The following is a 16,885-nucleotide window of genomic DNA, read 5'->3' on the forward strand; positions in this document are numbered from 1 at the left end:
TATGTGACCCTATGGGAACTATTTTCATTCAGATCACTACAAATTTTTTAATTGTTTTGGTGATTGCATTAATCAGAGTTCTCTAAGTAACAAAACTTATAAACTAAACCTATATATATATGTTATATAGTAACATACATATTATATTAAAAAAATTTTCAGAGCGCCGTACAGGTATGGCTACTCCTACCATCACATCAGAGAGGTCAATAATCCAGTAACTGTTCAGTCCATGAGACTGGATGTCTCAGCTGGTCTTTAGTTTATGTTGGAGTAACAATGAAGCGGGTTTTAATTCTGTAGAAGGAATGCTTCAACATCGGCATAGATGAACTTACCAGTAAGGGCAATTGGCTAAAAGACAAACTTCCTTCTTCCAAGTCCTTTTATGTGGGGTGCCAGTAGAAGATATGGTCCAGATTGAGGGGTCTTCCTACCCCAAATGATCCAATCAAGAAAAATCCCTCACAAGCATGCTCAGATGCTTTGGTTTTAGTTGTTTCCAGATGTGGCCAAGTTGACAACCAAGGTTAGCTACCAAGTGCTCTTGTACTATGTGCAGTCTATGAGTTAAACCTCCAGGCATTATTGTGGGACGTGTCCTCCTGGGATCACATTGGCTCCTAGAACCATCAGCATCTGTGATTAGCCAAAGGAGAGCTACACAAGAGTTTTCCCATTAGCTTTCTATCGTGGTGGGGGGCTCACGAGGCCACTCCCCTCCTCAGGACATAAAGGTCCTTAAAAGTTGCTGGGCAGAGAGTCTTTTCTTCAGTGGTACAGCCACCATAGGTTACTCATGTTCCTCTAAGTAACTCTTCATCATCTTGCATATTGATTGTTTTAGAAACCCATTGGTGGTTTGTGTGTGTGTGTGTGTGGGAGGGTGGGGGGAGGGATATATCTCAGAATATATCCATCACAGATAATGGGAACTACTGTAATGCCTACAGTACTTCAAACACTATCCTCCACATTAATGTGTTAGGAAATCACTAATAAGTGAGTATATTAATTGGTTAGCGAGTAGGTTAATAAAATTTAAAACCCCCTTCACTCTCATATTTAAAGGAGGATTGTATCAAACATTTCGCTTTGTTTCGTGTGTGAGTACAGAATTAGCTGTCATCTTCATCTGAGGAACTTATTTTCAAAGCTGGATGGATGTTCTCAAACCTAAACTGCTAGAGGATAGGGATAATGAGAAGCTAAATCTCAACTTAATTACTCTCTGTTGGATTCAGTTTACGCCTCTTCCTTATTCAGGCAAGCATGCCTGCCTCCTGGGCCTAGGTTGTCATCCTGGAAAGCCTAATTTTTAATCCTCTAGGCTGTTTAAGCTTCTTCTGGTGGCCAGGGCCGGCCTTCAGCATTTCTACATTACCCTAGGTGCTCCAATGCCTGGCCCAACTTGACCAGAACGAAGATTTCCACCTCCTTAGGATTCACTCAGATGCACATGGGTATCAAGAGACAGGCATGGTCCTAGTCTATCAGTTCTCATCAGGACTAGTTACATTGTCTTCTTCTGTGGCCTGGTAAGGCTGCACCCCCGTCAGGGGGAGGTGATCAAAGAGCAGGCCACTGAGTTCATATCCGAGACAGTCCCTGTTCCTATTACTAGGGAACCTACTTGGGCACTGAGCTGCCACGTGCTACATCTGTGCAGGGGTTCTAGGTTATCTCCGTGAATGGTACTTGGTTGGAGTATCAGTCTCAGAAAAGACCCCAGTGCCCAGATTTTTTTTTCTCCTTGTGGAGTTCCTGTCTCCTCCAGATTTTTCTAACTCTCCCTTCTGTCACAAGATTCCCTGCACTCTGCCCAAAGTTTGGCTGAGTCTCAACCTCTGTGGTAGGCTCCTGTCCTGTTCCCTGTTTTCTCCCTCTTCTGATGTCCATCCCATTTGCCTTTCTGAATGAGAATTGAGCATCTTACCCAGGGTCCTTCTTGCTTTGCTTCTTTAGGTGTAAAGATTTTAGTATCTTTAGTCTCTATTATATGTCTAATATCCACTTATAAGTGAGTATATACCATGTGTGTCTTTCTGCTTCTGGTATACCTCACTCAGGATGATCTTTTCTAGTTCCCACCATTTGCCTGTATATTTCATGATTTCCTTGTTTGTAATTTCTGAGTAGTATTCCATTATGTAAATGTACCACAATTTCTGTATCCATCCTCAACTGAGGGACATCTGGGTTGTTTCCAGATTCTGTCTATTATAAATAAGGCTGCTACAAACATGGTTGGGGGAGGAGCATGGGAGGAGATGAGGGAGGGAGAGTGGGATTGGGAGGGAGCTACAGCTGGGATACAAAGTGAATAAACTGTAATTAATAGAATAACAAAAATTGACAGTTATATGGCTATGTAGGGACTATACATTCTTTTACAAACGTAAAAGTGCATCGCTTACATTTGAGGCCATTTTTATCAATGCAGCTGAGAAAAAAACAAGAAGCCAAAAATATGCCCTAAGTGCATAGACTCTTTGTCGCCGCTTCTTTCCAAATCTTTTCGTGTCTTTTTTTTTTCTACACCTACAATGTTCTTACATACAGTGTCAGTTGTATCAGCCATACTTCTCTGCCCACCAGAAACCTTTACATGCTTTCATTTTCTTGGTAGACATTTACAACCAAGTAAATTATAGTTGCATACATAAAAAAAAAAAAAAAAAAAAAAAAAGGCAGGCATGGGGATGGTGGTAGTTGTGGTCTTAATACCCTCTAGTGGTAGCACAGAAGATGGCAAGAAGCAGAGGGTGAATTGTTTATTATTCTTCTGTAAAAGGCCAAGTGAGTCAATATAGGTTCCCTAGAGAAGGGTGAATGATGAAGAGCAGGCTGGCATTTCTTGCACAACGGTATCGATCTCTGTATTTGTTTCTTGTCTTCGCTTCTTCACCTTCCATTCTCCTCACTCCTGCTTCCCAGAGATGGCTAGACCTGGAAAAGAAGAGGCACAGAAACTGCTCCAGGGTCAGTGTTCTGGGACTAGGACAAGCAGCAGATCAGCCAGCTGGGATTTTGAGGCTTCCTTGCTATCTGAAAGCTGTGGGAAACATATTTCTGTACTGTGGTGGTACTCAGTGACACGAGAAGCAGTGTAGGAGAAAACAGTAGCCAATGAGCTTAGTCAGTGTGGACAATGATGGGTGTCACTTGTAGTAGGATTAGAGGCCTTACCAAAGAAAATTAAAGAAAAATTTAGGACGGTTAACAGCTGCCTGCAGCTACACAATGAAAGCTAACGGGTCTTCATAGTGTTTCACAGGAGATACTCTCAACTGGCAGAGAGCAGAGGGGCTGCAAGGGACATTGGCTGTGCAGTGTGACAAAGTCAGCGCTGTTACAAGAGAAAGGTAGGATGTTTGAGGATGAGGCTTATTTGTTTGAACGAACCTGAGCTGCTAAAATGGTGGAACGGTCTTGGCTGGCAGGAGCAGCAGTTCTTTGCCAGAGAGCAGCAGTAGCCCCTCAGCTGATGGGCTTGCTGTCATTCCTCACCTGAGGCAGAAATCTCATGTGACGATGCCTTCCTTTTTTGGCTGCTCTTTTAAAAAACTGTTAAAAATTATTTTATTAATTACAGCTTATTCATTTTGTATCCCAGCTGTACCATCCTCCCTCATTCCCTCCCAACCCCATCCTCCCTCCCTCTTTCCTCCCATGTCCCTCTCCAAGTCCACTGATGGGGAGGGCCTCCTCCCCTTCGATATGACCCTAGCCTATCAGGTCTCAGCAGGACTGGCTGCGTTGTCTTCCTCTGTGGCTTGGTAAGGCTCCTCTCTCAGGAGGAGGTGATGATGCCTTCTTTGCACAAGGTCTGGCTTCTCCTCTTCACATCTATGGAAGGCCAGCAAACTGTCATGTCTTGGTGCATTTTAAGTAAAGAAGTGCAATCTCTGATAAGCTCAAGTAAGAGAGCTACACAACAAGGGAACTGTCAGACTTTGCTAATTGTCATGAGAGCACTGTGGCAGAAACACAGAAGGACATGTTTGTGCCTTTCCACAGCCAGAATTTGTTGAATAACAACAAGTTCACAAGGTTTTAACAATAGCAATTTATCATTTACCCACATACTTCAGGAGCTTAGTTGCAGTGAAATGAAAGCAGGTTCTTATATTCTAATCTTAGTTACTGATATTAGGTCTTGAACAACACGAAACACATATATATATGTTTCGTATATATATACACATATATATATGTATATGTATATATGTGTGTGTGTGTGTGTGTGTGTTATAGAATGAATATAATATAAAGAGGCTGTGGTAAAGTTCAAGGTATTTCTCTTGATAGTGTTACAATAATTTTTATAAAACTGTGCTTGTTTCTTAGTTTTTCTCTTAACCCGGACATCATACCAATAATCGAGACTTTATTATACAAGAACTGAGCAGTTATTACTCTATTCTTAACCCTCCAGTCTAACTTGGTTTCCTCCCAGCATACATGCCAAAGATATTTGCACTTTATAAATTTCACTGTTCCAGCTCCTCTCTCCTGAAGTTACCTCTACCTCTCCTGTAGCTGAATCCCCTACTTCCTTCTTTAACTTCTCTTCCCCTGACTGGCAGGAATTCCAGCCCTATTCTCTTATCTGCTCAGTGATTGGCTGTATCTGCTTTATTGGCATAGCAGGAGACAATTGGGTAGCAATGTTTACACAACATTAAGACAGGAGATTCTTAGAACAAGGATTGCAATGAGATATTGGGGCATGGAAGCCAACATTTGAGTTACACGATAACCTTCTGCCTACATGATAGGATAATGAACTGGACCCTGTTGGGAGGGAGCTCCTGTTGAAGCTTCTGTAGTTAGGTTAGAGAAAGAAGCTGTTAGAGTTCGGCAGTTAGGTGAAAGGCTGAATCAGGGACAGAGAGCATGAAATGGGTTGGGACAGAGAACAGCAGGTCATATCCAGATCCAGATGAACAAAAAGGTGGACTAATAGGCAGGCAAGCAAGTGGGCTGTAACAACAGTTGGGCACTGAGCTGAGCCAAAGATCCAAAACCAGTCATTCTGGTACTTGATGGGTTTACCAGCATTTGGTGATAGTGTGAAATCATTCCATTGCCCTTGGTCCATCTGTAATGGTGTCTGTCATATTATAGGGTCCAGGTGATGGAATTACACCCTTTCTTTCATCTGGCTTGTTTGACATTTTTGAGCCTGGTTTCCCTGATATGATTGTAATACACTTATGGGTCCCTAAAGTCTCATTTAATCTCAATAAATTTGTAAGTTGCTTCTCTTCCATATCATGGAATAAGTCATTTGTGCAGATGATTTGGTTTCTGTATTTATCCAGGGCCTACAGTCATCTTATCCACTCAAAATGGAGCCAAAAGTTGCTTGTAAAATGGAGTTTCATAGGGTAACATGTAGTCTGAAAAACCACTGTATTTTAGAATGGAGTAATTTAAAGAAGTATATATCCTAATTCCAACACCAATTTTACCCTGAGAAAGCAGAAATTCATGAAAGCAGGTTTTACACGTAAGAGACAGAGAAGAGAATATGGACTGTGCTGAGCAGGGATGAGGTCATCATTAGTTCTGTGAAATACATTGACTTTTTAGGATGTCTTGGTGACATTTGAATGTAATATGGTTTATGGAGAATGAGGCTTAAGTATAAGAACTTCTTTGTCCTATTAAGAATGGAACTGGAAGGCTCAGGGAATTAAGAGCTGAGGGCAAATCACTTGACTGTGTTTTCAGGGAGACCCCACAAAGCAAGAGAGCAAGCAATGTCAGAGCGAGAGAGGGGCTAACATTCCTGAGAAGCTTCATGGTAACTGGTAGCCAGTGACAATGCTAGCAGATTCTGCCATGCAATTGCCGGTGACAGGGATATTTATATAGTGTGAAATTACAAAACAAGAAGGGACACTGTTGGGAGATATTTTGATGCTGGCTCTCAAGATATGTTTACTCCCCAGATATACCTATCCTTGTTGTGTAAACCACCTAAGACATACCCGATTGGTTGATTAAACAGTCTATACCTGGGTAGGGCAGAATGGATTAGGCATGGCTAAGATGTCTGGGCTTTTGAGGACAGGAGAATGGGAAACAGATGGATGGGAAGAGAGAAAGAAGGAGAACGCCAGGATGGGTTAGGTGGAGAAGGAACTACATGGTGAGGAGTTAGGACTCCAAGAAAGGGGTGGAAAGGCCCAGATAAAAAATAAAAGCAAGTATTCATATGATCATTAATGAAAGATAGCCCACATAAAGACGGTTAAGGAGGATAGCATTGGGTGGGGGCAGTGAGGTGAATAAGTTTATTGAGACAGTGTAGGTGAAATATCTGCCTGGTCCAAGGTAAATAAGCCAATTATAAAATCTAACAGGCGTTTGTGTCTTATTATTTGTGGTAGCAGGTTAGATAATACCACCATGATAATCTTAGGGCTAACAACAGACATATAGCCCAAATTTACTACAATTAAATCTTAATGGTGTCCATTAATAACTTGAGGTTGGTTAGGTTACACAGGCCTCTAATTCTTACTACTGAAGAAGTCAGAAAGATTACAAGTTCAAAGTCTGTCTGGGAAATTTAGTGAGAGTTCGTCTGAAAATCAAAAGTGGAAAAAATGGCAGATAGAGCTCAGAGTTGAGTGTTTACTGGGCATGCGTGAAGCTGCAGATTCAATGCTGAGCACTGAAAAGAAAATGCCACCAACAGCACATTAGACAAACAGACCAACTGAGGACCGTTTTCACTGTGGGTGCTCTGTGACACATAGGCTGTGTGTTCTCGAAGCCAGTGCTGATGGTGTTCCCTCAGAACTGGTTTATTCACAAAAGATGAAAGATGGAAGATGGCTGTGGCCCAGAGATGTGTTTGCTGTCCCCTGCAAACATCAGAGCATCGGAGTGTGTGTGCGTGTGTCTTTGATTAAACAAAGGGAGCCTGAGAAGGCACACCTTGGGCTCCTATTGTTCACCCATCTCTGTTTTCTCACACTTATAAGTCCTGAAGCAAAGTCCATGGCCTCAACCTTGGTCAGAGTTGTTCCTCAGGGACAGGTGGCCCTTGCCCTAGAGGTTAACAGGCTGACAGGGTGGCTTCTTCCCTCAGCATGCCTCCTGCAGCTCCTGCTGCTCACCTCTGGGAAGGCCAAAGAGGCCTTTTTGTAGCTGTTCTTTTTTCACTCTGAGTAACTTTGCCGTTGACTTCCACGGGAAGTGTCCTTGACTTCTAAAACACCTTCAAAGACGGCTTTTGAAACAAGCACACAGTGATCTTTTCAGAAGCCCACCAGCCTTTGATTAGCTCTTGCAGACTGTCTAAGAACACGTCTTGTTGCTTCTCTTGTTTCCAGGGAGCCCTTTGTAGTGTCTGGATTTATTTTTATTTTTATTATGTGCTTCACTTCCCCAAGTCAGAACACCCCCTGAAGCCTTGACTTCAGCCTGGGCCTCTGGGTCAGAATGCTTTGATTTTCCCTGCTGTCCTCAGGACTCAGGAGCCTCTTCCCTTTGAAGAGGCTGACTCTGTCCAGGTAGCTGCAAAATACAAAGATCCATGGTGGCACTGATCAGACTGTACCCAGGAAAAGCCCTGGTCTGTATTGGCTCTTACTCTGCACTGTCTGTCTTTGGAATTCTAGGTAAAAATAGGCTCACGTAATGGATTCAATGTGACCTGAAAACATTAACCAAAACTTGTATTTACATGAAGGTCTAGGGTCACGCCTGCTGGATATATGCCTATAAGCAGCTTGCCTTCTGCAGCCTGCTTCCCTTAGTGAACACAGAGCTGGGGCATGTGTGGAATACTGTTTCTGCTTGGTCAACCATGGAGCATGTGCTCTGGCTGGGGATCTGAATCAGCATGCAGTCCTCACGCCCATGTGACTCGAGCTGATGAGACATCGAGCTGATGAGACACCGAGCTTGTAGCTTTTCTGCATGAAGCTGTCTCCCATATAGCCTGATGTTGGTCCAGAATAGTGTTACTTGTGCCATTTAAGTGAGTAGGTGAAGGTGTCACTCTTGGTGATTTGAGATGGTCATCTGCTCTATGTCTTGTTCAGAGTCTTTTGTTGCATGTCTCTTGTGCCTCTGGAATCTGATTGCCACCTTGAACCCTTAGCAACTACTGGGGCAGGCAGTGTAAAGGACTCCTCTGAATACCAGGTATATCAGAGATCAATCTGGAGGTTGAGTACCCTTGAGGTGTCTGGAATCACATTCTACCAACAGCAGGTGGTCTGGTAGGGCAGTGGGAATGGCAAGGGAAAATTTCAGCATGACATCAGTGCATCAGGGTAAAATAGGAGGGACATAAAATGCTATGCGAACTTGATGGCTGTCGGTGCTTAGCTTGTTTTTGAGAAGAAGGGCTGAGGTTGTCTAGGAAAGATGTTACTTACTGGCACACATGGAAGAGAAGGCCAGATCAATCTGGGAGACAATGTCCTGAAGATCAAGAATTAGTAGAGAAAGGAAGAGTAACAAAGATGGCTATGGATACTAGCAATGGAATCAACAGTTAGAATCAGTACACACATGAACTTTGTTATCTTGGGGTATATGTTTTGGAGATGAAAGTTATAATACTCAACAAAACTTGTTTGTTGTTGGCTCATCTTTTGACTCCAGATTCTTTTCCTCTGCTTCTTCTGAGGTTTGATGCTAACCTGAAGTACTAGCCATCTTTTCTTAGGACTCACCTGCTCTAGTCTACATTTTGGGAGATATATCTATTTATCTCATTTATTCACAGAGTGGATGGGCAATGGGACAAGAGGTGTGTTCTTCAACTCTCTGAGTTGAGCTTTTCAGTTAACCTTGTCCAGTGCTTCATAAACATCTTGCTCATCTGTGACTTTTGCTTCTCCCACCCCCCTCCCACAGTATTACAGCCTTTACCAGCATTACTTTAGGCCGCAATGCTTTTTTTCCTTTTAGCTTTGCAATTCCCTCCTGCATCCTCCTGTCTTCTTCTCCCTCACTGGAGATCCAATACTGTCCTTTGAGAAACATAAAGTACATTTCCTACCTTTATCTTTCTTTCCCAAGAGGTATTTTGTTAAGTCTTTGTTATTTAAATAATCACATTTTAATTATATTTAGCAAATATTTGTTGATTGGTTCAATTAATGTGCAAGGGTTTATTGGCTGGGCTTAATGATATTTCTTATTGCAAGCATTTGTGTTCAGAGTACACTGGGCTGTCACCCAGACTAGTGATCCTTAGGCTGCTTAAAATCCATCCAGCGTTGCCTCGCAGTATCCCTGACAAAGCCTGATTTCTTAGTATTTTACCGAAGACCTGCAGTGCCTATTTTTGTAGTCCTATCCTTATCCTCAGTTGTTTCCTCCTCAGTGTCTGAACCAACCATTAGTCACTATCACTCATAATTCTGGCACTGTATATGTGGATCCACTGTATATGTGGATCTGTCTGCTGTGAAGACACCTTTCTCTTCAGCAGTAACTTACATCTAATGCATCTTTGTGATGAAACTTTGGGAACACCAACTACACCCTCACTTTGTCAAAGCTGGAATAAAACCTGTTATGTTGAAAGTCCATCACACTGTACTGTCTTTGTATGTGATGATTGTCACTTATGGGGAGTCTCAATACCTAGGCCACAGCACTGTTCGACATAACTGCTACTATACCCAGTTCAGAGCAATCACACTGGTGTTATACACCGATTAAGTGTTACAATAATGTGCTTCAGGAGACTTTCATAAAAAAGAGGGTTGGCTATTCTATTGAGACTATGTTAGTAGTTTGAAGAAGAGTAAACTCTACCAGGTTCTAATGACATTGCTTTGCATGTATAAGATATCACCAAAGAGTTAACAGGGTACTTTTGTTATATTTTATAGCTGAATAAATTAAACTGGAAGAGTGATGGGAAATGTTCAAAGTAGGACACAGCTATAAAGGGTGGATCTAGGAAGAGCAGGGACACCTCACTAACTCTCCTGGGAGGCACTGCAGCTAGGAGAGCAGCTTAACCAAGAGCTACCCTCATCCTGGCAGGAAATAAACCACAACACAAAACAGCAATGCAAAGCTCATTTCTGGGAAGGGTGTTGGGGGGGCCTCTTCTGATTTTTATGCTCAGTAAGGTACATTATGAGCATTATGCTGTGCTATGTGGTAATCCCTCTGCAGAACAAAACTGAATTCCCTAGTTGCTGAAGTCCTGGTTACTGTTGGTACCCAGGACTGCCCTTTCCAGGAACCTCCCTTTGCAGGTGGGGCATCCAAGCCATGTTACTTCCTGAGTTGACCTTCATTCAGGACTGGTCTTTCTTTGAAAAGAAACAACCCAGCCTGAGAATTCTATGGCCTATTTATCAGCTGAGGGGTGCTCCTGCTGCTGCTGCTGCTGCTGCTGCTGCTGCTGCTGCTGCTGTACAAAACCCCCACCTCACCCTCCACCCAATCCTGCTCTCTTTCTTTCTAGGAGTTCCTGGGGACTTCTCTAATAAACTTCTTTTTTTTCAAGTCTCTGTTTCAGAGACGATTTCCAGGAAACTGCTCACATTGAATTTTTTAGTGAGCCGATTCTCTTCCTGGAGCACCGTCCTGAGTGCCACTGGGCATCAAGCAGTTTGGATGAGGGGTGCAGACCCACCTGGACCCAGGTGAGGCTAGAAGCAAGACTTTGTCAGGGGTGGGGACCGTACCATGTGTCACTGGAACACAGAACCCTGAGAACATATGACACAGCCAGGAGATTTTTTTTTTGTCATGATTCAATTTATTTCTTCCTCAATCTCATGAGTGTAAGTAACTTTGGTCCTTGCCATAGAAGTCCTATAGATTTACAATATCCCTCCCCCCATGGAAGGCAAGTGAAATCACAGAGCACAAGGCTACATGGTGAGCATTTTCCGGGTGAGCCTTGCCCAGCGCCTCCTCATCCCACCACAGTCTCACCTCTGATTTCTAAGTTCCTAGAGACTGAGGGTGGGGTGGCATTGGGTGGGGTGGGGAAGAGCTGAGAGCAGGGAGAGGATGAAGAGAATTCAGTGCGATTCAGAAGGGCTAACAAAAAGCCAGCAAGCTTCTCAACAGAATGCTGTACCTACAAAGCAGGCGATAGCCTCAGATTTCATTCCAAAAACAGAACCGCTGTCTCCAGAGACTTCTGCGAAGAAGGTTGTGACCTCAGAATTCTGTGTTCAGCTAAATTGTTGTTGATGTGCGAAGCCATAAAAAAGACACTTTCAGAGATGCAATGGTTTATAAAGTCTGACTCTTTTGCTGCCTGGAAACTGCTTTTTTTAAGGTATTTTTTTTTCTTTTTTCTTTTTGGTTTACTAAGCGATAAATCAAATCAAGGATTCGAACGCCGATGATATTGTGAACTACAGAGCAAGATCTCAGTGTGTTTCAATAGGTATAAATGCCACAAGCCACATTGTCTGACTGAATACAGTAGAATGGGGGGGGGGTGTGCTAAAAATCCCGCAACAAAGGGTATACAGTTTTTTTTCCCATAAATGATTGCTGGAAGATAGATGAAATAAAATGCAATTACTGTATGTTTTAAAAATGAGGAATTTGGTACAAATTACAACATTCGAAAATTTAGTAGCAATCATTCCATTTGTCAACGAGACACTCTTGACGATGACACTTGCCAGTGGGAGGAGTGAGGTCAAGACAGGGGTCCCCATCTTCCTCTGAGATGAAAGTGGTTTCGAGAAGAGCTACCCAGCTGTGAGAAGCTTTCATCACCTGAACGGGCCCGCAGCAAGCAAGTCCTTGGCAAAAGTAGCTGTGCTCATTGCATAGGACTTGGCTGAACGTGGAAGGTAGGGCCAAAAACAGGAACAAGATAGAGGCGGAGACACACCAGCTAGCCGTGGGCTTCGAAGGGGCTGGCTCTGCACACGTTGGGTCCTAGATAACGGACCTGTACTTGGTGATACCTTTCCACAAGACAGACCCACCATCTCCTGAAGCAGCTGCACAGGCAAGGTGGGGACAGAACGGCTCCGTCTTCCACTTGCGACTGCTTGAGAAGATGGTCAAAGCCTAACTGACGCTTGGTCCCTTGGATTTCCTCAGACCTGTTCCTGCATCTGGGGACAGGGAGCTCTGGGGTGAGAATAAGTGCTGTTTCCAAAGCCACAGTTCCTTCAACCCCCTCCTACTTACTACCCCAGCCATCGGTAGCCTTGCTTACTCCAACCAGCCTATTTTCCCAAAGCTTGCCAGCAGGGGGCACTGCTTTACCTTGTCTTCACCTGTGACTAACGCGGTCTGAACTAATGCGGCTGCTGTGCAGCGGCTAAGCAAGCAACACCACACAGTAGATTAAGCAGCCTCCTGAGATGAAACATGAATTTTTGCCTGCACACAGAGAAGATATACCAAAAGCACAAGGCTCCAAATGCTCAAAATCTGGTCATGTCCCCCAGGGATGTTCTGGTGCCCTCAGGGGGAATCCAGGAAGAAGAGGACTCTACTCCTGACACACATGCTTAGAGGACTCCTGTTTGCACTGCTTGTATGTGCTGTAGTCGCGCAAGCCCTCTGATGAGGTTGGCAAAGTCCCTGCCTGGCTTGCTTCTGCTTTTCCGCAGCAGCCGGACCAGACCCCATTAGCCTGCTGGGGCTTGATCTCTGGGTGTGGAGGGCCACTCCAGTCTGCTGTGTCGGGTAGGCCTCTTCCCTAAGCACTGCTTCAGGCACACTTCCTTGCTTTTCTTTTCTTTTTTTCCTGTTGCTTTCTGCCTCACAGCCTCTCCTTCCAAACGTCAGACAGAATGATCTTTCTACAGCACCAGCCTGACCATGCCTTCATTCTCCAGAACTGGTTTGTGTCCCTTTGGATAACCCGTGTGCATCTCCAGGAGATGACAAGATTTTGTGTCTTTGCCAGACAGACTTCATTACCTCTTCCTCCCTAACTCCATCTTCTTAAGCTTGTGAATGCAGACTGTTCTCACTTTGCGTTATTGCCTTCCTGTTTCTCTATCCCTTTTCATCTGAGAACTACACTGCTTCGGATGCTAGAGGTCTCTACTCAAGATACTACTTTCCATAGAGTGTCCCCTGGTACCCAGAGCCTGGCTCAGGCATGTCTTCTGAGCTCTAAAGGCGTGTCCTGCCTCACCACGGGGCAAGTGCCGCGTCAAATTGTAATTGTTTATGCTTTGATACAGCCTGAAAAGGCCATACATTCTAAAAAGTCAGACGCTTGCTTCTAATTACTTTTACTTGTTTAGGTATCATCTTTGTAAGTGTTGGGCTGTGGGCTGATGAGCTTGCTCAGTGGGTGGAGGCTTCTGTGTTCAGGTTTGGCCACCTGGGGATAGAACTGATCCCCTCAGCATTTTCCTCTGACCTCTGTATGTACAGCTGGGCCTTCTAGAGGTGTGGTCACCTGTTCGCGTGGGGTCAGAAAAGGGTGTCAGATCCCTAGGATCTACAGTCCCAGGCCATTGCAGAAAGTGTATCTTGTTACCTAAGTGCTAGAATTCTAAGTATGGTGCTCACAATTGCACGGAAGAGCGCTGAGGCTGATGGACTCAAATTTGAGGATGTTATTTCCTCAGGAGCTGCACTGTTTGTACTGTGTACACCAACTTTTAGCTGTGACAGAGCATAATGGCTTAACTAAGGAAAATGGAAAACCTTACTAAGTTCTTCCTCCTTCAGCATGTAAGTTTCTTTGGGTTGCATTGTGTTTAAATGCTTGGTATTTAAAACTTGCTGTTTGCGTTGCTGACTTGAGTGTCATAAAAAAAAATCATTAAGTGAATTTTGACTTGGTATTAGTACAAAATCTTCAACAATTTCTAAAATGCCCCTAAGCTTAGTTTTGTCACTTTATAGCTGTATAATTATTCCAAGTGGCATTCTCAGCATTGATGATTATAAAAGCAAAGTATTGACCAACTCTTAAAAAAAAAAACAAAAAAAACCCCAACAAAAAACAAAGGTGCTCTGCATCCTACAGTATCAAATACTCAGCCAAGATTTAATTCTTTATGCAAAAATAAAATCACATCATGTCATCAATGTGAAAATTTGTTTTAGATGTTAATATTCACTAAAATTTTATGTCTGTGTCCTTTCTTGGGGATTGGCCTTCATTTTCTATTCTGGCCAGTTCACTGAGAGGCTGTTGGTTTTACAACATATGCCAGGAACGCCTGAATAGCATATATACATCTATGCCTGAAACTTCATTTCCTTAATATTCATATTGTGTCTGTATTTGGAAGCAATACTGTTATGAACATTTTAAAGGTTTGGTGATACCATAATTTGGGGTTTTACCCAATAGGATAAGTGCTCCTATAAGAAGAGAGACCTGAGCTTACACACACACACACTCTCTCTCCCTTTCCAAATATACAACTTGAGAAAAAGCTTTAGAGAAAATATGGCCATTCACAAGCTAAGAGGAGGGGCCCCACCCAACTCTCTACTGACAGAAAGAATTTGGTGATTTCCACATGTGATTTCTGTGGCTGAAGATCCCCTAGCCCTGGCCCTGTCTCTGTCTAATCTCTTGCCTCAAGGATTACCTGCCATAGCCCAGGGCTGGTCCACTGTACTTAGCACTGTACATAAGCATGGGCCATCTGCTCTGCCTCCATTCACCCACTGCCATGCTCACAGCAATGACAAGACTCTGCACCTTCTGAGGCAGCCCCATTTCCACTGCTGTGACCAAAGACAGTATCTGGCACAATGTCCTACAATGCCGATGACATTTCAGCCTCTTCTAAGTCCATCCCCCTTACACTGGTTGAAGATTAGCTAGCTATCTGTGCAGTGTTGGACCTTACAAGGTAGCCATGGATAAGAGCGGTAAAGCCTCTGCTTTCACAGAACCGATGTCCCATCAGAAGAGATAAGGTTGACATATTCAAATAAAGTGAGCAATATTTGGACAAAGCTAAGAGGAAAACCAAAAATATCATGATTTGATGTGGCAGCTGAGGGTGTGTGTCAGGTAGTTTGGGAAGGATTTCTCTGAAGAAATGATATTGGAGTTATGATCTGAACAAAATAGAGATATCTGATTGTTGATGCAGGGACTAGACAAAATGGGCATGAAACAGAGATGAGTAAGTGCTGATCATTTAGAAGGCTGATCATTTACAAGCCCAACATGTGCAGAGACCCCTTTGCGGTTGTGGGACCTGGGGATGGAGACTTTATTGCTTAGCTCCTGCTGTTGCCACCCACTTCATTTGGGACACTAAGGAATGACAGCCTCTTCCAAACACAGGTACTGAGCAGGGTCTGAGGGATCATGAGTCCAGGTGCAATAATGATAGCCTCTAGCTAGTCTTAGGAATTGGGGCTGAGTATATCAATACAGGAAGTTACAGCATTCTTTCTGTAAAGGACCTGGTCTAAGAGATAACTGGTCAAAAGAGAGGAGGACCAGATAAGAAAATTAAAACAAGAAAGAGAAGGAAAGAAGGAAAGAAAAACAATAAGATGCCAGCCAGTGTCATTTCTAAAGAGACCATTAGTGAATGAAGCCATCACTTTTCACTGGTGTCAGTTACTATTAACCCAGAGTACCCAGGGGCAAAGGTAAGAGAGTAGAACACACCCTTGAAGAAACATTAAAGCAGAAGTGAGTGGGTTGACGCAGTCTGGGATTTGGCTGTGTTTGGAAGGCTCCTTGTGAGATGGGGCATCTCTGAGTAGAGGAGGACCTCCTGTCTGGAAGCACCTTATATTGCAGAGGGTATTACAGATGGGAGGGCACAGCTGGCAATGTGTTGTGTCCCTCACTTTTGTGTTCATTTCTTTTTTTCTGAATGAAAAGGGATGGTAAGGACCTGCAGGGGCAGAGTGGCTCCTTAGCTAATCTCCAGCAGTCAGGTTTTCCTTCTATCCATCTCCCTCATGTCTGTCTTGTGTGTAAAACACTTGGTACCATGCTTAGCACAGAGCAGATGATTTTCTTGCTCTATGAGAACTGCTAGGGCAGACCACTGTCATGCAACAGACCCACACTGCAGACCCCAAAGACCGTCTCCAGTTTCCTGTAAAAAGCAGCTTCAGCCTCTATGTGGGTTTTCTAGTAAGGGGAGCAGCGCCTGCCTCTGACATGAACTCGGTTGCTTGGTCTTTGATCACCTCTCCCTGGCAGGGCAACCTTGCCAGCCCACAGAGGAAGAGGATCCAGGCAGTCCTGATGAGACTTGATAGGCTACTGTCAGATAGTAGGGGAGGAGGACTCCCCTTTCAGTGGACTAGGGGAGGGGCATAAGGAGGGAAGAGGAAGAGAGGGTAGCTCCAGAAGGGGATGGAGGGGACTACAATTGGGATCCAAAATGAGTAAATTGTAAAAATTAAAAAAATATTACACACACACACACACACACACACACAAGAGTCACTAGCATGATGAGAAACTGCACCACATACATCCCATGGATTGAAAATCTGGACTCTATGGCCATCCTGAATGTTTGTTTCATATATGATCAGACTCATCTCCTCCCTCCTCCTCACCTGGAGCTTCATGCTAGAGACAGTTCTGTTGTCAAACTAGTTGGATTACCTGCCAGTTCAGTCCATTGATTTAAGGTTAGGAACTATTAATTCTCTCCTTCAGTACATGGTGAGGCTGGGCCTGGAAGTTAATGGGGCCAGAACCCAGCATCTTGCTGCTACCAGTGGTTCCTGTGACTGGTCTGTATGTGTGTGGAGAACTAGCGTCTGTCCATTGTCTGAGGAGATCAGAGCAAGCCAGTTGCCTGTAGTGACATTCAAGACTGGCAATTACCCAACACAATGCCTATACACCCTCAAAATTTAATGCAGAAATCAGGTGTGTTGTGAAAGGGCTTGGAGAGGCTTTAATTTTCTCAAGTGTCTAAGGCTCCGTGCTGACTGG

The 16,885-nt window shown here is 43.8% G+C and overlaps 1 long non-coding RNA gene across 1 annotated transcript in view; it reads left to right on the forward strand.

Annotated features, from left to right (window-relative positions):
- Window positions 1-3,311: 3,311 nt before the first annotated feature.
- Window positions 3,312-16,885, forward strand: part of LOC129669560 (uncharacterized) — a 54,958-nt gene continuing 41,384 nt past the window's right edge. The window contains exon 1 of the long non-coding RNA XR_008719038.1: window positions 3,312-3,365. This is a non-coding gene — a long non-coding RNA (uncharacterized LOC129669560). The remainder of the gene's footprint in view (window positions 3,366-16,885) is intronic.

This window comes from Psammomys obesus, unplaced genomic scaffold, assembly GCF_907164565.1.
Source record: "Psammomys obesus unplaced genomic scaffold, mPsaObe1.curated_primary_1811, whole genome shotgun sequence".
Classification (NCBI taxonomy): Eukaryota; Metazoa; Chordata; class Mammalia; order Rodentia; family Muridae; genus Psammomys; species Psammomys obesus.